This window comes from Phacochoerus africanus, chromosome X (genome assembly GCF_016906955.1).
Source record: "Phacochoerus africanus isolate WHEZ1 chromosome X, ROS_Pafr_v1, whole genome shotgun sequence".
Lineage (NCBI taxonomy): Eukaryota > Metazoa > Chordata > Mammalia > Artiodactyla > Suidae > Phacochoerus > Phacochoerus africanus.
The window spans coordinates 52,089,857-52,115,738 of record NC_062560.1 but is presented as its reverse complement, the minus strand read 5'-3'; the positions used below and the strand labels follow the sequence as shown (position 1 = coordinate 52,115,738).

The window sequence follows — 25,882 nt, the reverse complement described above, 5'->3', positions numbered from 1 at the left end:
TGATTTTGCCTGAGGTCTTCTGATCCTTGGTACAAATGTGAAAAAAAGAAATGTTCACATATTGAGATATAGGGAAGTCATCCTGGCATATGCTGGCATATGAACTTCATTATAAATAAAAGTCTATTTGTGGCCTATCAAACATAAATCACATATCTCCTTTAATTATTAAATAAAAGGGAAGAGTGATCAAAAGAAAAGAATGTCCATGTTAAAAATAAACATGCTAATCCATTCCAAAGGCAACAGTCTGCATCTATTAACCCAAGCTCTCATATTGCCTTTGGAATGTATTAGCAATGAGATTCCTGGCTATACAGTAGGACCATATTACCCATCCATTCCATATATTACAGTTTGCATCCAGCAACCCCAATCTCCCTGTCCATCCCACTCCCTCCCCCCGGCAACCACAAGTATGCCTTCCATGTCCATGATCTGATTCTGCTTTGTAGATAGGATCATCTGTGCTATATTTTAGATTCCACATATAAGTGATATAATATGGCATTTGTCTGTCTCTTTCTGACATACATCACTAGTGTGAGAATCTCTAGTTTCATCCTTTATTTTGTCCTTTTTATTTACTTTTGGTATTTTGGCTTTTTAGGGCCACACCCATGGCATACAGAGGTTCCCAGGCTAGGGGTCAATTTGAAGCTGTAGCTGCCAGCCTAGCCCACAGTCACAGCAGTGTGGGATCTGAGCAGCATCTGTGACCTACACCATAGCCCATGGCAATGCCAGATACTTAATACACCAAGCACTGTCAGGAATAGAATACACATCCTCATGGATACTAGTTGGGTTCGTTAACCACTGAACCATGACAGGAACTCCTATTTTTTGTCATTTTTAATGGCTGAGTAGTATTCCATTGTTTATATGTACCACTACTTCTTAATCCATTCATACATTGATGGACATTTAGGATATTTCTACATCTTTGCCATTGTGAATAATGCTACAATGACATTAAGGGTGTATGCATATTTTGAATGAATGTTTGTCTGGATATATGCCCATGAGTGGGGTTGCTAGATCATATGGTAGTGCTATGTTTAGTTTTCTGAGGAACCTCCATACTGTTTTCCATAGCACTTTTACCAATTTACAACCCCACCAACACTGAAGGAGGGTACCCTTTTCTCCACACCCTCTTCAGCGTTTGTTATTTGTTGATTTGTTAATCATGGCCATTCAGACCAGAGTGAAGCAGTACCTCATTGTAGTTTTGATTTGAATTTCTCTAATAATTAGAGATCTTGAATAGTTTTTCCTGTGCCTGTGCTTTCCTGTTCCATATGTTTTCTTTAGAGAAACATATATTTAGGTCTTCTGCCCATTTTTCAATTGGGCTGATTTTTTTTTAATGTTGCTAAGACGTATGAGATGTTTATATACTTTGGAGATAAGGACTTTGTCTCTTGGGTCATTTGCAAAGACTTTTCCCAAATCTGTGGGTTGCCTTTGTTTTTTTTAATGGTTTCCTTTGCTATGCAAAAGTTTTTGAGTTTAATTAGGTCTCATTGGTTTATTTTTGTTTTTATTGACCTTATTTTAGGATGTGGATCAAACAAGATGTTGCTGTGATTTATATCAAGGAGCATTCTGCCTATGTTTTCTTCTTTGCAACTGACAGAATTTGTAGATGAATAAAGCCTAGAAACACCAGTACAAACTAAGAACTAAGAGTTACTGCTCACTGAGCATCAATCACAATATGAAATGCTGTACATAGATTGGTTCATTCTTCACAATTATTCTGTGTTAAATGTTAATTTATTTTTATCATAAAATTAAGGATAAAGAGACCCAGTGAAGTTAAGTAATTTGCTCATATTTAAACAAGTAGTAAATGATAGATTCAGATTTTAATCTAAAGCTCTATAAAGTAGCAAGATTTTCCTCAGTAAATGACAATGACCAAATCAAGTTTACAATAACATGTCAATTAACATAAGTATGACACATCTTTTTACAAACCATAATTATGGAATTTTGATTTGATTTGAAAAGTTCCTCATGAAATAATTTCAAAAGTTCTCAAGGGAGTTCTCATTGTGGATCAGCAGAAATGAATCTGACTAATATCCATGAGGATGAGGGTTTTATCCCTGGCCTTGATCAGCAGGTTGGGGATCTGGCATTGCCATGAGCCGTGGTGTAGGTTGTAGGCCTGGCTTGGAACCTGCATTGCTGTTGCTGTGTCATAGGCCATCATCTGTAGCTCAGATTCAATCCCTAGCCTTGGAACTTCCATATGCCTCTTGTGTGGCCCTAAAAAAATGTCTCAAGATGTTCCTATGTAAAATCTGAACATTAAAACTTAACACCATGTCATTTTTATTTCATCCTTGATCCATATCAAAGTTAAAAAAGATTGAACTTTGAGATGCATCCTCTGATTAAAGTCAAAATGCCAACTCTAAAACAAATACACTGCTAAGAATATCTTAATGCTTTTTCATTCAGACACTTCAGAGATCCCACTAAAATGTAAAGAAAAAGAATCCCCTTAAATTAATTCTCTTCCACAAAATAACTTTCAGAGAATAACTGCTGACTGGTACAGTGAAAAACAAAGCCAAACAAAATAAAACATAAAACCCACACACAACATATTCTCTAGGTTCAGAATAAGTTCAGATAAATTAATGTATATCATTGAAAGAGCTTCCTAGCATCAAGACTGGCTACTCGGGAGACTGTTCAAGGGGATCAAACTGTGCTACATATTTGGAGCTTTGCAAAATGAATGACATTTTCTGAGAACACAGGCAGAATTTTAAGGATAAGCCTTGTCCTGCCTAAACAGTTGGGTTAAAGAAAAACAGTCGACCTGCTGGGGATAATAGGAAGAAAAGGCAACAAATCTTTAAATGTATCAGAGCTGATAATAAGCTGTATGGCAAGAACAATACAGTTTGTTATCATTACCAGTTATCATATGCTTTAATTTTGTTTTTATTCTTTCATTTGAAAGGAATATAAATATTTTACATCTTTTAGATATTTATGTTTTAGAAAGGCACATAAATGAATGTTTTATATGTCAAAAAATAAAAATAATGATGAAACACCTCTTACTGGAACTCTAATGCTGGTAGTCCTCTGATGATAGGATTCCCTTCCCAGATGCCAAGGAGAAGCAGACTTGCATATACCTGCTGGTCTGTTCTCTTTTTTGAAAAGTTGATGAAATTTAACCCTGGTGTGTTTAATGTTCTTTATTCTGACATGATATAAAACTGCTCCTGCTACTCTGGAGAAGTTTCTTAGAATACTCTGGAAAGAATGCTTACAGGTTATATTCATATTGATGCAAATAAATTTCTATTCTATTTTTTTTAAAGTTCCAGTTCATCCAATTTATGAGAACCTATAGGATCAATTACACTATGTGAAGAATGAAGACAAGTTCACTGAAGGCAGACTTATAAAACAAACAAATTCCTCCTCATTTTGGAAAAAATGAGGATATTATAAAGTGAAAAATTATCTTTTGATAGTATATCTTTGTGGATACTAGAGTTTTGTATATACCTAGGTTTTGTATTTATTATCTACATCCAGGAAGGAATCTTGTTGTTATGTTACATCATCTAAAAATTTAGTTATTAAAATGATACTCTAAACTTGTTTCTGAAACTGATCTGAGCAACCTATATTTGGATAAAGATTTGATGCCCTGTAGTCTGCAACGAGAAAATTACACATTGTGGAAAAGATCTTATTTAAATAACTTTTTCTCTGAACTAGTTGAAAGAACCCTTACCAGATATTATTGAGTAGTTAATACACAGTGATATTGAAGTAAGTTGAATCTTAAATTCATATTTCCCACTTGAGACATTAAGCAACTATACACCAATAAAATGGACAATGTAGAAGGAATGGACAGAATCTTATTACAAAGGTACAACCTACAAAGACTTAACCAGAAGGAAATAGAAAATGTGATTTGACAAATCACAAGTACTGAAGATGAAAATGTGATGTAAAAACTTCCAGAAAAAAAAAGTCCAGGACCTGATGGCTTCATAAGCAAATTCCATCAAACATTCAGACAAGAATTAATACCTATTCTTCTGAAACTCTTCCCAAAATGTGTAGTGGAAGGAGCACTCTCAAAACTCATTCAATAAGGCCACCATCACTTAGATACCAAAATCAGACAAAGATACAAAAAATAAAATAAAATTAGAAGCCAAATCACTGATGAACTTATATGCATAAATCCTCAAAGAAAAGTTAGCAAATCAAATACAACTATATATTAAAAGGATCATACACCATGATCAAGTAGGATTTATTACAGGGATGCAAGGATTCTTCATATCTGCAAATCAATGATACAACACATTAACATACTGAAAAACAAAAACCATGTGATCCTCATAAAAAGATGCAAAAAAGCATTTTAAAAAATTCAACACCCATTTCTGATAAAAGCTATTCAAAAAGTGGGTGTAGAAGGAAGCTACCTCAACAGATTAAAAGCCATATATGAAAATCACACAGCTAATATTATCTCAATGTTGTCAAAGAGCAATTAGAGTGTACCATTAACTACACTAAACAAAAGGATGGAGGAGACTAAAGTTATGAAAATAATAAATGAAAGCAAGCAATGTAACAACTACTAACTTTATAAAAATTTTAAATAAGATGCAACTAGAGATTCTCATACTAAGCGAATTAAGTCAGAAAGAGGAAGACAAATACCATATGATATCACGTATGTGTGGAATCTAAAAAATGGCACAAATGATATATCTACAAAACAGAAAAAGATTGAGGATATGGAGAGCAGGCTTTTTGTTTTCCAGGGGGGAGGGGGAGGGCATGGAGTGGATGGGGAGTTTCTGGTTGGTAGAAGCAAATAATTATACTTAGAATGGATAAGTAATGGGGTCTAACTGTACAGCACAGGTAACTATGTCCAATCTCTTGGATTAGAACATGATGGAAGATAACATGAGAGAGATAAAGAATGTATGTATATGTAGGACTGGGTCACTTTGCTGTACAGCAGATATTGAAGGAACATTATAAATAAACTATACATTAATAAAAATTTGGAAATAGAAAAAGGAAAAAAGATATGTGTATTTTATTATGTGTATACATAATAAAAAAGATTATACAATATTACCAAGTGGTATTTATTCCAGGAATGCAAGTTTGACTTCACATAAACTACCAATTGATATAATACAACATATTAGTAGAATAAAGGAAATAGCACATCACCATTTCAAAACATGTTGAAAAAACTTTGAACAGATTCAATGCCACTTCTTTATTAAAAATAACTTTATAAATAGGAGCAGAAAGAAATTTCTTCCACATACTAAATGGCAGCTATGAAAAACCTACAGCTGATTTAGTTAATTTCAGGGTAAAATACTGAAGATAAAATTAGTGAAAAGACAAGGATATCTTCTGATGTCATTTCTATTAACCATTTTGCTGGAAGATATGGCCAAAGTAATTGGGCAAGAAAATGAAATAAATATCTTCCAGATTGGAGAGAAAGTGAAACTATCTCTACTGGCAGTTGATGTAATGTTTATATATATATACATCAAAAATTTCAGGATGCTGGAGTTCCCGTCATGGCACAGTGGTTAACGAATCCGACTAGGAACCACGAGGTTGCGGGTTCGGTCCCTGCCCTTACTCAGTGGGTTAACGATCCGGCGTTGCCCTGAGCTGTGGTGTAGGTTGCAGACGCGGCTCGGATCCCGTGTTGCTGTGGCTCTGGCATAGGCTGGTGGCTACAGCTCTGATTCAACCCCTAGCCTGGGAACCCCCATATGCCGTGGGAGCAGCCCAAGAAATAGCTAAAAAGACAAAAAAAAATTTCAGGATGCAAGATCAATATACAAATACGAAAGAGGAAATCAAGAAAATAGAGATTCAAACACTATAGAAAAAATCAATAAAACTAAGAGCTGGTTCTTTGAAAGAGTAAATATTGACAAAACTTCTTGCCAGACTCACCACGAAGAGGAGAGAAAAAACTAAAAAAAAACCAAAATAACAAATAAAAAAATAGAAATCTCAATGGATAATACAGAAATACAAAAAAAAAAGAGAAAATACTATGGACAATTATATGCCAAAAAATTTGACAACTTAAAAAGAAACAGACAACTTTCTAGAGACATACAGCCTGACAAAATTGAATCAAGAAGAAATAGATAACTTGAAAACAGTGATGACTAGAAATGAAATTGAATATGTAATAAAATCACTCCCTACAAAGGAAAATCCAGGACCAGATGGGTTCACAGGCAAATTCTACCAAATATACACAAAATAACATATACCCATCCTTCGTAAACTTTTAAAAAGGTTGAAGAAGGAACACTCCCAAAGATATTCTATGAAGCCAACATTACCCTAATAACAAAAGCAGACAAAGAGAAAAAAGAATGTATACATGTATGTGTAACTGGGTTGCCATGCTGTACAGTAGGAAAAAAAATAATGTATTGGGGAATTTTAAAAAATTTAAAAATAAAGAAAAAAGAAAGAAAAAAAAGGAGACAAAGACAATACCAAAAAAAAGAAAATTTTAGGCCAATAACTTTCATGAATATAGACACAAAATTTCCCAACAAAATTTTAGCCAACCGAATACAGCAACATACAAAGAAAGATCATACACCACGACTAAGTGGAATTCATCCCAAGTTCACAAGGATGGGTCAACATAATGAAATCAATCAACATTATACACCACATTAACAAAATAAAAGTCAAAGACCACATTATGATTTCAATGGATGCAGAAAAAGCATTTGACAAAATCCAACATCTGTTTATGATAAAAATTTTACCAAAGTGGGTATGGAGGAAATATACCTTAACATAATCAAAGCCATTTATGACAAACCCACAGCCAATAAAATACTCAATGGAGAGAAGTTTAAATCATGCCTGATAAAATCTTGAAGAAGACAAGGATGCACACTATTACATCAATGTAATAGTACTTATTCAATGAAGTATTGGAAGTCCTAGCCACAGCAATGAGACAACAAAAAGAAATAAAAGATATCTGAACTGGAAGAGAAGAAGTAAGATTGTCCCTCTACGCAGATGGCATGACACCATATATAGAAAACCCCAAGGACTCCACACTAAAACCACTCAAACTGATCAATGAATTCAGCAAAGTAGCAGGATATAAGATTAACATTCAGAAATCAGTTGTGTTTCTGTATACTGACTATAAAATATTAAGAAAGAATGTAAAGATACACATTTTAAATTTGCACCACCAAAAAATGAAATACCTAGGAGTAAAACTGACCAAGGAAGTGAAAGATTTATATGCTGAGAATTATAAAATATTAATGAACTATAAAACATAATAAATTGAATAAGATTCAAAGAAATGGAAAGATATCCCATGCTCCTGGGTTGAAGAATTAATATCATAAAAATGACCATAGTAACCAAAGCAATTTTCAGATTCAATGTAGTCCCTATCAATTAACCCATGACATTTTTCACAGAACTAGAACAAACAACCTGAAAATTTAAATGGAACCATAAAAGAACCAGAATTGCCAAAGAAATCCTTAGGGGATAAAAACAAGCATGAGGCATAACTCTACCAGTCTTCAAACAATATTGCAAAGATACAGTAATCAAGTCAGTGTGGTACTAGTACCAAAACATACATACAGGACAATGGAACAAAATAGAGAACTCATTAATAAACCCAGACCCCTATGGCCAATTAATCTTTGACAAAGGAGGCAAGTGTAGAAAATGAGGAAAAGACAGTCTCTTCAGAGAGTGGTGTTGGGAAAACTGGACAGCTGTATATAAATGAATGAAACTAGAACACACACTCACATGATGCACGATACTAAACTCAAAATGTTTTAATGCATTAAACAGAAGACAAGACACAATAAAACTCCTAGGAGAGAACATAGGCAAAACATTCTCTGACATCAAACGTACAAATGTTTTCTTAGGTCAGTCTTCCAAGGCAAAAGAAACAAAAATAAAACAATGGGACCTAATCAAACTGACAAGCTTTTGCACAGCAAAGGAAACCATAAAAAAGAGACTGCCTACAGCATGGGAGAAAAAAGTTTCAAAAGATGCAAATGAAAGGGCTTAATCTCCAAAATATAGAAACTCATACAACTCAACTGCAAAGAAACAAACAACCCAATTGAAAAATGGGCAGAAGACCTAAATAGTCAATTCTCCAAAGAAGACATGAGGATGGCCAACAGGCACATGAAAAAAATGTTCAACATCACTAACAATTAGATAAATGCAAATCAAAACTATAATGAGGTACCACCTTACACCATTCAGAATGGCCATCATTAACAAGTCAGCAAATAACAAATGGTGGAGAGGGTGTGGAGAAATGGTACCCTCCTTCACTATTGGTGGAAATGTAAATTGGTATAACCACTATGGAAAACAGTATGGAGGTACCTCAGAAAACCATATATAGAACTACCATATGACCCAGCAATACCTCTCCTGAGCATATACCCAGACAAGCTTTTATTAAAAAAGATACATGCACTCTCATGTTCATTACAGTACTATTCCCAACACCCAAGACATGGAAACAACATAAATATCCATTGGCAGAGGAATGGATTAAGAAGATGTGGTATATATACACAATGGAAAACTATTGATCCATAAAAAAAGAATAACATAATGCCATTTGCAGCAACATGGATGGAACTAGAGACTCATACTAAGTGAAGTCAGAAGTAGAAAGCCAAATACCATATGATATCACTTATGCCTGGAATCTAATATATGGCACACATGAACCTATCTACAGAAAATAAACTCATGGACATGAAGAACAGACTTGTGGTTTCCAAGAGGGAGGGGCACAGACTGGGAGGGATGGAAGTTTGTGGTTAGTAGATGCCAACTATTGCATTTGGAGTGGGTAAGCAATGAGATCCTATTGTACAGCAACAGGAACTATATCTGATCCCTTGTGATGTAACCCGATGGAGGATAATGTGAAAAAAAAAGTACATATATTTGAAACTGGGTCACTATGCTGTATCACAGAAGTTAATAAAACATTTTAAATTGAATATAATAAAAATAAATAATTAAAAATATGCAGATATCAATTTTATTATTAAATTTCAATCTCCAAACCAAAAGCAAATTTGAGAAAATTATTACAATTGAATAAAAAATAGAATATTTAGGAATAAATTTAATAAAGTCTGTGAAACATACACTCTGAAATCTAAAAAACCAATTTTGAAACAAAATTACTAAATAAATGGAATACAAATGGAACCATCCCATGTTTGGGTTAAAAGACAATATTGCTCAAATTGTAATGATTCTCAAATTCATCTACAGAATCAAGGCAATCACTAACAAAACCCCAGTTGATTAATTTGGAGAAATTTTAAAACTGATTGTAAAGTTCTTATGAAAATACAAGGGACCCAGAGTTACCAAAGCACCCTGGGAAAAAATGAACAATGTTGGAGAATTCTCAGATCCAAATTTTAGCATCACTACAAGGCACTGGTAATCAAGACTGTGTCACACTGGCATAAGGCTACACATTGATTTATGGAATAGAATTAAGAGTCCAGAAATAGGAGTTCCCATCGTAGCTCAGTGGTTAATGAATCCAACTAGGAACCATGAGGTTGCAGGTTCGATCCCTGGCCTTTCTCAGCGGGTTAAGGATCCGGTGTTGCTGTGAGCTGTGGTGTAGATTGCAGACACAGCTCAGATCCCATGTTGTTGTGGCTCTGGTGTAGGCCAGCAGCTACAGCTCCAATTATACCCCTAGCCTGGGAACATCCATATGCCACTGGAGCATCCCTAGAAAAGACAAAAAAAGAAAAAAGAAAAAGAGTCCAGAAATAAATTATCATATTTGCAGCCAATTGATTTTCAACAAAGGTGGTAATCCAATTAAAGGTGGTAATCCAATTAAAGGTAAACACATGCAAAAGAATGAAATTGAACCCTTACCTCATATCATATAAATATTAAAGGAAAATACATAAAAAATATTAATACTCTTAGAACACAATATATGTATATCTTTGACCTCAGATTAGGCAATGTTTTCTTAGATATGATACAGAAAGGTCAAACAGCTAAAGAAAAATAATTCAAAGTAGAATCATCAAAATTTGGAAAAAAATGCACTTCAAAGGACACTGTCAGGAAAATGAAAAGACAACTTACAGAATAGAGGAACACGTGACAAATAATTTATATAACATGGGATTTGTATCTAGAAGATGTAAGATACTATAAAAATTAGAAACAATAAAAATTTTGATGATTTGACCCAGTGAAGCTCTCATTCAGATTTGATTGACAGATCAAAATATTTTCATACAAGCAAAAGTGAAGATAATTCTGCACAGAGGGAACTATATCCAATGTTTCGGACAATAGGAAAAGAAAACTGTAAGTCAATATCACTGATGAACATAGATGCCAAAATCCTCAACAAAACACTAGCAAACTGAAGTCAATAATACATTACAAGGATCATAAAACTTGATCAAGTGGGATTGATCCCAGGGAAGCAAGGATTCTTCAATATTAGCAAATCAATCCATGTGATAGACCACATCAACAAACCAAGAATAAAAATCATATTATCATCTCAATACAAGCAGAAAATCTTTTTACAAAATTCAATACCCATTTCTGATAAAAAAAAAACCCTCCAGAAAGTTGGCATAAATGAAATCTACCACAACAAAATAAAGACCATATATGATATACCCACATCTCACATCATTCTCAATGTAAAAATGTGAAACATTTCCACCACCATCAGGAACAAGACAAGGATGTTCACTCTCACCACTTTTATTCAGCATAGTTTAGGAAGTCCTAACCTTAGCAATCAGAGAAGAAAAATAAAAGGAATCCAAATAAGAAAGAAAGAAGTAAAACTGTCACTTTTTACAGATGGCATGATATTATACATAGAAAATCCTAAAGATGTTATCAGAAAACTATTAGAAAACATTCATCAATGAATTCAGTAATATTACAGGATAAACAAGTAATAGACAAAAAGGTCTTGTATTCCTATGCAATGAAAGATCAGAAAGAGAAATTAAGTAAATAATCCCATTTCACATTACATCAAAATTTATAAAATATTGAGGAATAAGCCTACCTAATGAGGCAAAAGACCTGTACTCTGAAAATTATAAGACACTGATGGAAGAAACCAAAGACGAAACAAACAGATGGAAAAACATACCATGCTTACAGATTGGAAGATTTTGTCAAAATGGCTAAACCACTGGAGGAAATCTAAAGATTCAATGTAATCACTATCAAATGAACAATTATTTTTCACAGAACTAGAACAAAAAAAATTGTATAGAAACACAAAAGACTTCAAATAGATGGTGTCTGTGATGCAGCCAGAGCTGCCAATGGATCGCTGGAGAGGCCCAACACCTGCACTGCTGCTCAGTGGGCCCCAGGCCACCTCATAGCACACTGGGGTGGGGGCTGCACATGGAGCCCAGAGTGTCCTATGCTCGAGGCACTCCCAGGTCCACCGCCTAGGATGGGAGCATCAACTAGGCTGGGGGTCATGGGCGATATGGTAACCTTTTGCAGGCAGCACAGACCTCAACCCTGCAGACCTTGGCCTTGTCCTTGGCCACAACATGCTGAAGCTACACTTCACAGCTGAGGTTTGGTTCCCTGACCTCAGTGGCCACAACAACCACATGGCCAAGGTGCTGAATGACATCCCCCCACCCCGAGCTGTACACCGAGCAGCCTGTTAAGAGCATGCCCAGTGGCTTCATGCTAGAGACGTCATCCAGACTGTGTGGACAAGCCAGGCCACTTCTACATCATGACTGTGGGCTGCATTTCTGGCAACGAGGAGTCCTATGACATGTTCAAGGAACTCTTTGACCCCATTATCGAGGACCAGCATGGTGGCTACAAGCCTAGTGATGAACACAAGACTGATCTCAACCTGACAACCTTCAGGGCATCAGCGACCTGGACCCAAACTATGTGCTGAGCTCGGGGGTGTGCAAGAGCTGTAGCATCCGTGGCTTCTGACTACCTCCACACTGGAGCCACAGGGAGTGACATGCCATAGAGACGTTTGCTGTCAAAGCCCTATTGAGCCTGAATGGTGACCTGGCAGGGAGGTACTATGCACTCAAAGCATGACTGAAGCAGAAGAGCAGTAGCTCATCAGACCACCACTTCCTTTTTGGCAAGCCTGTGTTGCCCCACCTGCTGGCCTCGGGCATTGTCTACAACTGGCCAAATGCCCGTGGCATCTGGCACAATGACAATAAGACCTTTCTGGTGTGGATCAACAAGGAGGACCACCTGCACATCATCTCCATGCAAAAGAAGGGGAATATGAAGGAGGTGTTCACCTGCTTCTGCAATGGCCTCAATCAGATTGAAATGCTCTTCAAGTCAAAGAACTATGAGTTCATGAGGAACCCTCACTTGGGCTACATCCTGACCTGCCTGTCCAACCTGGGCACAAGTCTGTGGGCAGGTGTGCATATCGAGTTGTCCCACCTGAGGAGGCATGAGAAGTTCCCTGAGGTGCTCAAGCAGCTGTGGCTTCAGAAGTGAGGCACAGGTGGTGTGAACATGGCTGCTGTGAGTAGTGTCTTCCATGTCTACAATGCCAACTGCCTGGGCTTCTCCAAGGTAGAGCTGCTGCAGATGGTGGTGGACAGTATGAAGCTGCTCACCAAGATGGAGCAGCAGTTGTAGCAGGGCCAGGCCATCGATGACCTTGTGCCTGCCCAAAAGTGAAGCCTTGGCCTGCATCTGCTACCACCACCAGCCCCTGCTTCTTCCTAATTTATTGCCCAGGCAGTGCCCACCATGCACCCCTGAGGCTCATCATTTGGTGGCTGAGTCCTTAGCCTCGCTGTAGAGTCTTCTGACACCCTCAGTAGAGTTTATTTTTGTGATGGCTAAGATGTTGATAATGCTGAAATAAATGGGTTTTGGCTACCTCCCCCCAAAAAGAAGACTTCAAGTAGACAAAGTAATCCTGAGAAAGGAAAATGGAGTGGAGGGGTAAGGGTTCATTAGTTCAGACTATAATACAAATCTACAGTCATTTAAAAAAGTATGGTGCTGGCATAAAAACAGAAATAAAGATCAACAATATAGGATAGAAAGCTCAGAAATAAACCCATGCACTTATGGTCAATTAATTTTGCCAAAGCAGGCAAGACATGGTTAAAAAAAAGTCTGTTCAATTAGTGGTGAGGGGAAAACTGGAAGCCACGTGTAAAAGAATGAAATTAGAACATTTTCTAACATCGTGCACAAAAATAAACTTGAAATGGATTAAAGACCTAAAAGTAAGACCAGATACTATAAAACTCTTAGAGGAAAATGAAGGTAGAACACTCTTTGGCATAAATCATAGCAACATGATGTATGATCACCTCTTAGAACAGTGATGATAATGACACAAATAAAGCAATGGAAACTAATTAAATCAAAAGTAACATAGGAGCAACCTAAATGTTGATCAACGGAGGAATGGATAAATAAATTTGGTACATTTGTTCAAATGAATATTACCCAGACATAAGAAAGAAAAAAAAATGCCATTTTAAGTAACATGGATAGACCTAGAGATTATCATACTAATTAAAGTATGTCAGACAGAGAAAGAAACTACCTCAAAATAATAAAAAAAATATATATGAGAGACCCACAGCTAACATCATTCTCAATGGAGAAAAACTTAAAGATCAGGAACAAGACAAGGATGTCCACTTTCATAGTGTTATTCATCATAGTGTTGGAAGCCCTAACCATGGCAAACAGAGGAGAAAAAGAAATAAAATGAATTAAAATTGGAACAGAAGAAATAAAACTATTGTTTTCAGATGACATGATACTATACCTAGAAAATTCTAAAGGCACTAGCAGAAAACTGTTAGAGCTCATCAATGAATTTGGTAATGTTGAAGGTTACAAAATTAATATAAACAAATTGACTGCATTTTTAAATACTAATATGAAAGATCAGAAAGAGAAATCAGAGAAACCATCCTATTTACCTTCACATCAAAAAGGATAATATACCTAGGAATAAAATATACCTAAAGAGATAAAAGACTAATACCCTTAATAGTATAAGATGCTGATAAAAACAATCAAAGATGACACAAATAGATGTAAATATATACTATGGTATATATATACTGTTGGATTGGAAGAATCAATATTGTCAAAATGATTATACTACCAAGGCAATCTACAGATTCAATGTAATCCTTATCAAATTATGAAGGACATTCTTCCCAGAACTAAAACAGAATATTTTAAAATTTGCATGAACACACAAAAGTCCTGGAATAGTCAAAGCAATATTGAAAAAGAAAAACAGAACTGGAGGAATTAGGCTCCCTGATTTCAGACAATACTATAAAGCTACAGTTATTAAAACAATATAAGGGAGTTCCCGTTGTGGTTCAGTGGTTAACGACTCTGACTAGGAACCATGAGGTTGCAGGTTTGATCCCTGGCCTTGCTCAGTGGGTTAAGGATCTGGTGTTGCCATGAGCTGTGGTGTAGATTGCAGACGTGGCTCAGATCAGCATTGCTGTGGCTCTGGTGTAGGCCAGCAGCTACAGCTCTGATTTGACCCCTAGCCTGGGAACCTCCATATACCTCAGGAGCAGCCCAAGAAATGGAAAAAAAAAGACAATAAAATAATATAATATAATATTGGCACAAAACCAGAAATATAGATCTATGGAACAGGATAGAAATCCCATAAATAAATCCAATCACCTAGGGTCAGCTATCTCTGAGAAAGGAGGCAAGAAATTATAGTGAAAGAAAGTCTTTTCAGTAAGTACTGCTGGGAAAACTGGACAGCTACATGTAAGAGAATGAAATTAGAACACTCTCTAACACCATACACAAAAATCAACTCAAAATGGATTATAGATTTAAACATAAGGTCAGATAAACTTCTTGAGAAAAACATAAGTAGAATGCTCTTTGAAATAAATCATGGAAACATCTGGTTTGATACACCTACTAGAATAAGGTCAATAATAACAAAAGTAAACTATCAGGACCTAATTAAACACAAAAGATTTTGCTCAGTGAAGGAAACCATTAAAAAAAAAAAGGCAACCCACAGAATGGGGGAAAATCTTTGCAAAAAATGCAACTGACAAGGGCCTAATCTCCAAAATATACAAACAACTCATTCAACTGAATAAGAAAATGAAAACAATCCAATCAAAAAATGGCCTTGGAGTTCCTGTTGTGGCTCAATGGAAATGAGCCTAACCAGTATCCATGAGGATGCGGGCTCGATTCCTGGCCTCACTCAGTGGGTCAGTGATCCAGCATTGTTATGAGCTGTGGTGTTGTTCACAGATGCTGCTCAGATCCTGTGTTGCTGTGGCTGTGGTGTAGGGCAGCAGTTGTAGCTCCAATTAGACCCCTAGTCTGAGAACCTCCGTATGTCATGAGTGTGGCCTTAAGCAGAAGACCTAAATAGACATTTCTTCAAAGAAGACATATGTATGGATGACAGGCACATGAAAAATCTCTCAACATCACAAATTATTAAAGAAATGCAAATCAAAACTACAATGAGGTACCACTTCACATTGGTCAGAATGGCCATAGTTAACAAGTCAACAAATAACAAATGCTGGAGAGGGTGTGTAGAAAATGGTACCCTCCTTCACAGTTTGTGAGAATATAAATTGGTACAAGCACTATGGCAAACAGTATGGAGGTACCTCAGAAAACTAAATATATAACTACCATAAGACCCAGCAATCCAACTCCTGAGTGCATATATAGCCACACAAACTATAATTCAAAAATATACATGTGCTCCCCCCATACATGGAAACAAACTAAATGTCCATGGACAGATGATTATATTAAGACAGCATGATACATATAGATACAATGGAACATAACAGCCATAAAAATAACAAAATAATGCCATTTGTGGCAAAATGGATGAAACTACAGACTCTCATGTGAAGTTAAGTAAGTTAGACAGAAGAAGACAAATATATGATATCACTTATCTGTGGAAACTAAAAAATGATACAAATTAGCTTATTCAGAACACAGAAACAGACTCAGAGGAATAGAGAAAGGACTTGTGGTTGCCAAGAGGGAGGGGATAGGGAGTGGGAATAGAGCATAAATTGACACGTAAATCAACTACACTCTAATAAAAAATAATTTAAAAAATATTTGAGAAAAAAATCCAAATGGTCAACAATTACATGAAAAGATGCTAGTACATCACTGAATCATCAGGGAAATGCAAATGAAAACAAAGTGAGATATCATTTCACACCTTTTAAAATGGCTAACTTCATGAAGGGAAGATATGAATGTTGGTAAGAATGTGGCGAAAGGGAACATTTGTACACTATTAGTGAGGATGTTAATTGTTTCAGGCAGTATGAAAAACAACATGAAGTTCCCTCAAACAATTAAAAATATTCTACCAAACAGGGACCTGCTGTACAGCACAGAGAACTATACCCAATATTCTGTGATAATCTATGTGGAAAAATAATCTAAAAGAATGGATGTGTGTACATGTATATCTGAGTCACTTTCTTATACAGCAGAAATTATCGCAACATTGTAAATCAACTACATTTCAATAGAACTTAAAAAATGAAAAACAATTTGATTAAAAAATAAAATATTCTACCATATATAAGATCCAATAATTTTGTTTTTGGATGTATAGTCAAATAAATGAATATAGGATATCAAAGAGATTAACTCCTATGTTAATTCCAATATTACTTATGATAGGCAAGATATTGAAACAACTTAAATGCCCGCCCATAAATGAATGGATAAAGAAAATGTGATTCACATATATATTTGCATACACAATAGACTATTTTTCAGCCATGAGTGAGAAGGACATTCTGCCAATTCTGACAACGTGTGGCTTGAGGCCATTATATGATGATAGAAGTGCTAATTATTGCTATAATGACAGTCATATTACATTACACAAATGTATTAAATCAACTTGTAAAACAACTTTACACAATACTACATTTCAAATATATTTTAAGAAAAATGAAACAAAAGATTAATATAAAATAAGGTTTACACTAAAAGTTTTACATTTAGTTACTTTTTACTTTTCTAAATTAGTTTTATTGGATTATAGTTGATTTACAACATTGTATTAGTTTCAAGTGTAAAGCAAAGTGAATCAGTAATAGATATAAATACATCCATTATTTTTCCATAAGTTTTTACAACCTACTGAGTGGCTTTCCCTGTGCTATATATTAGGTTCTTATTAATCATCTATTTTATAAATTAGTATGTTATGTCTTATTCCCAATTCTTCCCTCCCACCAATGTTTTCACCTAGGAAACCTTAAGATTGGATTTTAAATCAGTGAGTTTGTTTCTGTTTTTTAAACAATTTCTTTTGTATCATTTTTTTAGACTCCACATATAAGTAATATCATATGATATTTGTCTTTCTCCATCTTACTTCCCTAAGTATGATAATTTACAGGAACATCCATATTGTAGAAAAAGTATTATTTCCTTCTTTTTTATGGTCAAATGATATTCCATTGTGTATATATATATATCACATCTTCTTTATCCATTCCTCTGATGATGGACGTGTTGATGGCTTCCATGTCTTGTTTAAAGTAAATAGTGCTGCAATGACATTGAAGTGCATGTATATTTGCAAATTAGAGTTTTCTCTGGATAAGTGCCCAAGAGTGGGGTTGCTGGATCACATGATAGTTCTATATTTAGTTTTTTAAGGAACCTCCACACTGTCTTCCATAGTGATTGCACCAACTTACATTGCCACAAAAAGTGCAAGAGGGTTCCATTTTCTCCACACTCTCTCCAGCCTTTATACTTTGTAGACATTTTGATGATGGCCATTCTGACTGGTATGCAAGGATAACTTATTGTAGTTTTGATTTTCACTTCTCTAATAATTACTGATGTTGAGAATCCTGTCAGGTGTTTTTTGGCCATCTATCTGTCTTCTTTGGAGAAATGTCTGTTTAGATCTTTTGCCAATTATATATATATATATATATATATATATATATATATATATAATTATATATATAGAGAGAGAGTGCTCCATGAGATATGGATATTAATTCCTTGTTAGTTGCTTTGTTTGCAAAGAATTTCTCCCATTCTGTAGGTTGTCTTTTCTTTCTGTTTGTGGATTCCTTTGCTATGCAAAAACATTTGTTTAATTAGTCCCCATTAAGTTTTTTTTGTTTGTTTATACTGTTTATTCTAGGAGGTGGAGCAAATGAGATTTTGCTGTGATTATGTCAAAGAGTAATCTGCCGATGTTTTCCTCTAGAAGTTTTAAACTAGGCTTACATTTAAGTCTTTAATCCATTTTGAGTTAATTTTCGTGTATGCTGTTAGAGAATGTTCTAATTTCATTCTTTTACATGTAGCTCTCCAGTTTTCCCAGCACCATTTATTGAAGAGACTATCTTTAATCCACTGTATGTTTTTGTCTCCTTTGTCTTAGATTAGTTGACCATAGGTGCTTGGGTTTTATTTCTGGGTTTTCTATCCTGGCCCATTGATTGATATTTCTGAGTTTGTGCCAGAACCCTACTGTTTTAATGCCTGTAGCATTGTAGTATTGTCTGAAGTCAGGAAGACTGATTCGTCTAGTTCCATTTTTCTTTTTCAACATTTCTTTGGCTATTTGAGAACTTTTGTGTTTCCATACAAGTTTTAAAATATTTTGTTCAGGTTTATGAAGTATGCATAAATTCGACAGAGATTGTGACGACTCTGTAGATTGCCTTAGGTAATATGCTAATTTTTGACAATATTGATTCTTTCAATCCAAGAGCATGGTATATATATCCACCTGTTTGTGTCATCTTTATTTCATCAGTTTCTTATAGTTTTTAAGAGTATAGATCTTCTGCCTATTTAGGTAGGTTTATCCCTAAGGATTCATTCTTTTTGATGCAATGGTAAATGAGATTATTGCCCTAATTTCTCCTTCTGATCTTTCAAGTTTAGTATATAGAAATGAATTAGATTTCTAGCTATTAATTTTGTGTCCCACAAATTTACCAAATCCATTGATGAGCTCTAACAGTTTTCTGGTAGCATGTTTAATATTTTCTATATATAACATTAAATCATGTGTAAATACTGATAGTTTTGTTATTATTTTACAATTTGGATTCCTTTAATTTCCTTTTCTTCTCTGATCACTGTGGTTAGGACATTCAAAACTATATTGAATAATGGTGGTGGAAGTGATACTTCTTGGCTTTTTCCTGATCTTGGAGGAATTGCTTTCAGGTTTTCACCACTGAGAATGATGTTAGCTCTGGGTTTGTCATATATGGCTTTATTATGTTCAGTCAGTTTCCCTCTATGCCCACATTGTTGAGACTTGTTATCAGAAATGCATGTTGAATAATATCAAAGTGGTTTTCTGATTGTATTCAGATGATCATATCGTTCTTATTCTTCAGTTTGATGATGTGGTATATCACACTAATTGATTTTCAGGTAATTAATTTGCAGATATTTGATTTGCAGATATTGAAGATATCCCTGAGATAAGCTACACTTTATAATGGTGTATGATCCTTTTAATGTATCATTGGATTCAGTTTGCTAATGTTTTGTTGAGGATTTTTGAATTTCTGTTCTTCAGTGATATTGACATATAATTTTCTTTTCTTGTGGTATATTTGTTTTTCATATCAGGGTGATGATGGCCTCATAGAAAGAGTGTGTATTTCATCCTCTGAAATTTTTTTGAAGAGATTCAGACGAATAGGTGTGAACTCTCTCAGAACGTTTGATAGAATTCACCTGATCCTGGACTATTGTTTGTGAAAGGTTTTAAATTACAGTTTCAATTTCAGGACTTTTGATTGGTATAGTCATATTTTCTATTTCTTCCTGTTTAGCCTTGTAAGATTGTACATTGTAAGAATCTGTCCATTTCTTCTACGTTGTCCAGTTTATTGGCATAGAGTTGCTTATGTCTATTATGATCCTTTGTATTTATCTGGTATCAGATGTAACTTCTTTTTTTCCTTCCTTTCTAATTTTATTGATTTGAGCCTTATCTCATTATTTTCTTGATTAGACTGCCTAAAGGGTTATCACTTTTGTTGATCTTTTCAAAGAATCAAATTTTAGTTTCTTTGATCTTTGTTTTCTTTGTCTTCTGTTTATTTCTGTTCTGATCTCTATGACTTCTTATTTTTTTAATGAAATTTGGGCTTTGTCTGTTCTTCCTTCACTAGTTGCTTTAGGTGTAAAGCTAGGTAGTTTATTTAAGCTTCTTGTTTTCTGAGATAAAATTTTTTTATTACAAACTTCTGTCTCAGAAGTTCTTTTGATGTGATCCATAGGTTTTGGATTGTCATATCCTCATTGTCTTTTTTTTGGGGGGGGCAGGCCTGTAGCATAGAGAGGTTCCCAGGTTAGGTGTTAATTCAGAGCTGTAGCTGCTGGCCTATGTCACAACCACAGCAACAGGGGATCTGAGCTGTGTCTGCAACCTACACCATAGCTCATGGCAGAAAAGGTGTAAAATTTTTCATTTTTAAAAAATAATTGCCAAGTCTTGGTCTGTGGTTCAGTATCTTATCTATCCTGAAGAATATTCCATGTGCACCTGAGAAGAATATATATTCTGCTGCTTTGGGATGGAACGTTCTATTAGTATTAATCAATTCTATCTGGTCTATGCTATAATTTAAGGCCTGGGTTTCCTTATTTATTTTTCTGTCTGCATGATCTATCCATTGTTGTAACATGCATACTATTATTGTATTATTGTTGATTTCACCTTTGACGGCTGTTAGCAGGTCCCATATCTGTGGTGGTCCTCTGATTGATGCATATATATTTACAATTCTTATATCTTTTTCTAGGACTGATGCTTCAATCATTATACAGTTAGTGCCCCTTTTTGTTTATTATAAAGTCTATGTTTTGGTTTGTTATGATTATGAAAATGGGATTTTTTTTCATTTCCATTTGCATGTAATATCTTCTGTACACGCACGTTCTGTCTGTATGTGTATTTCTGTCTGAAGGGGTTTCTTGTAGGCAGCCTGTACAAGGGTTCTATTTTTGTACCCATTCACCCAGTCTGTGTATATTAGTGAGAACATTTAATCCATTTGCATTCAATATAATTTTGGATACATGTGTACTTGTTGCCATTTAAAAATTGTTTTTTAATACCAAATATTTTTATTTTTTTATTATTTTTTATATATATATTTTTTCTTCTTATTTTCCCACTGTACACCAAGGGGATCAAGTTATCCTTACATGTATACATTACAATTACATTTTTCCCCCACCCTTTGTTCTGTTGCAACATGAGTATCTAGACAAAGTTCTCAATGCTATTCAGTGGGATCTCCTTGGAAATCTATTCTAAGTTGTGTCTGATAAGCCCAAGCTCCCGATCCCTCCCACTCCCTCCCCCTCCCATCAGGCAGCCACAAGTCTCTTCTCCAAGTCCAGGATTTTCTTTTCTGAGTAGATGTTCATTTGTGCTGGATATTAGATTCCAGTTATAAGTGATATCATATGGTATTTGTCTTTGTCTTTCTGGCTCATTTCACTCAGGATGAGAGTCTCTAGTTCCACCCATGTTGCTGCAAATGGCATTATGTCATTCTTTTTTATGGCTGAGTAGTATTCCATTGTGTATATATACCACATCTTCCTAATCCATCATCTGTCAATAGACATTTTGGTTGCTTCCATGTCCTGGCTATTGTGAATAGGGCTGCAATGAACATGTGGATGCATGTGTCTTTCTTAAGGAAAGTTTTGTCCAGATATATGGCCAAAGAGTGGGACTGCTTGATCACATGGGAGGTCTATCTATAGATTTCTAAAGTATCTACAGAGTTTATTGTAAAAGATGGTGGAATAGAAGGACTGGAGCTCAACTTCTCTCCAAAAAGCAACAAAATTCACAACTAAAGACTGAGCAATCTTCACCCAACTGGACCAGAAACCTTAAAAAAGATACCCTATTCCAGAAGAACAAGAGTAGGCCACATCAAGAGGTAGGAGGGGCGATTTTGCGATATAAACAACCACATACCTCCTGGGTGGGAAGCTCCACAGACTGGAAATTAACTGGTTAACAGAGACTCACCTACAGGAGTGAGAGTACTAAGCCACATATCAAACTCTCACATGTGGGGATCTGGCAATGGGAGAAAGAGCCCCTGGAGCATCTGGCATTGAAGTCCAGTGGGGCTTGTGCACTAGAGATCCATGGGACTGGGGGAAACGGAGACCCCATTCTTGAAAGGTACACACAGACATTCACGTGCACTGAGTCTCAGGGCAAAGCAAAGTCTCCAAGGGAATCTGGGACAAACCTGACCGCAGTGCTTGGAGGACATCCTGGGAAAACAGGGGTGAATGTGGCCTGTTGTGAGTGAAGGACATTGAAAGCAAAGCTCTCGGGAATATTCAGCAGCAGTGCCTTTGCTGGAGGTGGCCATTTTGGGAAAATCTGGCCCCACCCGTCAGCCAGCTGCTGAGAAGCCCTAGGGCAAACAACAACCCAGGTGGGATCACAGCACCACCCCTCAGTAAACAGGCTCCCTAAAGACCACTCAGGCACACAGCTGCCTCTAATCCCATCCAGAGACTAAGCCCCACCCACCAGAGGGATTAGAATCGGCTCCTCCTACCAGAGGGCAGGCATCAGCCCCTCCCATCAGGAAGCCTACACCAAGCCCCCATACTGACTTCAGCCACAGGGGGGCAGACATAAGAAGTAAGAGAGGCTAAAACTCCTTTATCTGAAAGAAGGTCACCACACCAAAAACCTATAAAAATGAAAAAACAGAGAACTATAACTCAGATGATGGAGAAAGGAAAAACCCCAGAAAAACAGCTAAGCCATGAGGAGATTGTCAGCCTCCAGGAATAAGACTTTAGACTGTTGATGCTGAAGAAGATACAAGACATTAGAAATAAACTGGAGACAAAATGGATAACTTACAGGAAACACTGACCAATGAAATACAAGATATAAAACTTAAACAAGAAGAGATGCAAAATACAATAACTGAAATAAAAAATTCACTAGAATCAGGTAATAGCAGAACACAGGAGGCAGAAGAACGAATAAGTGAGGTGGAGGACAGATTAGAAGAAATTATGGATGCAGAAGAGAAGAGATAAAAAAGATTGAAAACAAATGAAGAGAGTTTCAGAGAAATCTGGGACAACGTGAAACGCACCAACATCCGTATTATAGGGGTGCCAGAAGGAGAAGAGAGAGAGAAGGGGACAGAAAAAATATTCCAAGAGTTAATAGCCGAAAACTTCCCTAACATGGGGAAGGAATCACTCACTCAAATCCAGGAAGCACAACGAGTACCATACAAAATAAATCCAAGGAGGAACATCCTGAGACACATACTAATCAAACTGACCAAAATTAAAGACAAAGAGACAATCTTGAAAGCAGCTAGGGAAAAGAAGCAAATAACATACAAGGGAACCCCAATAAGGCTATTGGAAGATTTTTCAACAGAAACTCTGCAGGCTAGAAGGGTGTGGCATGATATACTCAAAGTGATGAGAGGAAAAAACCTCCAACCAAGATTACTTTACCCAGCAAGGCTCTCATTCAGATTTGAAGGAGAAATCAAAACCTTCACAGATAAGCAAAAGCTGAGAGAATTCAGCAACACTAAACCAGCCTTACAACAAATACTAAAGGAACTTCTATAGTCAGAAAAGAACAAGAGAAGAAGGAAAGGAAAAAGAGCAGCAAAAATAATCCAAAGTTATTAATAGAATGGCAATATGAACACACATATCAATAATTACCTTAAATGTGAATGGAATAAACACCCCAACCAAAAGACATAGACTGGCTGAATGGATACAAAAACAAGACCCATATATACGCTGTCTACAAGAGACCCACTTCACTTCTAGGGACAAATACAAATTGAAAGTGAGAGGATGGAAGAAAATATTTCATGCAAATGGGGATCGAAAGAAAGCTGGAGTAGCAATACTCATATCAGACAAAGTAGACTTTAAAATGAATAATATTTTAAGGGACAAAGAAGGACATTACATAATGATCAAAGGATCAATCCAAGAAGATGACATAAAAATTTTAAATATCTATGCACCCAACATAGGTTCACCACAATATATAAGGCAACTGCTAACAACCTTAAAAGGACAAATCAACAATAACACAGTAATAGTGGGGGACCTTAACACCCCACTTACAGCAATGGACAGATCAACCAGACACAAAATCAATAACGAAACACAGGCCCTGAATGATGCATTAAACCAGATGGATTTAATATATATTTATAGGACATTCCATCCAAAAGCAACAGAAAACATGTTCTACTCAAGTGCACATGGAACATTCTCTTAGATTGATCATATCCTGGGCTACAAATCCAACCTCAGTAACTCTAAGAAAATTGAAATCATATCAAGCATCTTTTCCAACCACAATGCCATATGACTGGAAATCAACAACAAGAAAAAAACTGCAAAAAACGCAAACACGTGGAGATGAAGCAACATGCTACTAAACAACCAATGGATCACTGAAGAAATCAAAGAGGAAATTAAAAAATACCTAGCAGCAAATGACAACAAAGATACGACACTACAAAACCTATGGGATGCAGAAAAAGCCGTTTGAAGAGGAAAGTTTATAGCAAAACAAGCCCACCTCATGAAACAAGAAAAAGCCCAAATAAACAAGCTAACTTTACATCTGAAGCAGCTCAAGAGAGAACAGACAAGACCTAAAGTTAGTAGAAGAAAAGAAATCATAAATATCAGAGCAGAAATCAATGAAATAGAAACAAAGAAAACCATAGATAAGATCAATGAAACTAAAAGCTGGTTCTTTGAAAAGATCAACAAAATTGATAAACCCCTAGCCACACTTATCAAGCAAAAAAGAGAGAGGACTCAAATCAATAAAATTAGAAATGAAAAAGGAGAAGTAACAATGGACATCACAGAAATACAAAGGATCCTAAGAGACTACTATATGCAACTATATGCCAATAAAATGCAAAACCTAGAAGAAATGGACAAATTCTTTGAAAAGTACAATCTTCCAAGACTAAACCAAGATGAAATAGAAAAGATGAATGGACCAATCATAAGTACCGAAACTGAAGCTGCAATTAAAAAACTTGCGACAAACAGAAGTCCAGGACAGAGATGGCTTCACAGGCGAATTCTATCAAACATTTAGAGAAGAGTTAACACCTCTCCTTCTGAAACTATTTCAAAAAAATTGCAGAAGAAGGGATACTCCCAAGCTCCTTCTATGAGGCTACCGTCACCCTGGTACCAAAACCAGACAAAGACACCACAAAAAAAGAAAACTACAGGCCAATATCACTGATGAACATCAATACAAAATCCTCAACAAAATACTAGCAAACCGCATCCAACAATACATTAAAAGGATTTTACATCATGACCAAGTGGGATTTATCCCAGGGATGCAAGTGTTCTCCAATATCCGCAAATCCATCAGTGTGATACACCACATTAACAAACTGAAGAATAAAAACCATATGATCCTCTCAATAGATGCAGAAAAAGCCTTTGACAACATCCAACACCCATTTCTGATAAAAAAAACCCTTCAGAAAGTGGGCATAATGGGAACCTACCTTAAGATGATAAAGGCCATATACAACAAACCCACAGCGAACATCATTCTCAATGGTGAAAAGCTGAAAGAATTCCCACTGAGATCAGGAACAAGACA

The 25,882-nt window shown here is 35.8% G+C and overlaps 1 protein-coding gene and 1 pseudogene across 1 annotated transcript in view; one reads left to right on the top strand and one right to left on the bottom strand.

Annotated features, from left to right (window-relative positions):
- Positions 1-25,882, bottom strand: part of FAAH2 (fatty acid amide hydrolase 2) — a 269,155-nt gene that overhangs the window by 75,815 nt on the left and 167,458 nt on the right. The gene's annotated exons all lie outside the window — the stretch shown is intronic.
- LOC125118826 (creatine kinase B-type-like) lies at positions 11,051-12,834 on the top strand (annotated as a pseudogene).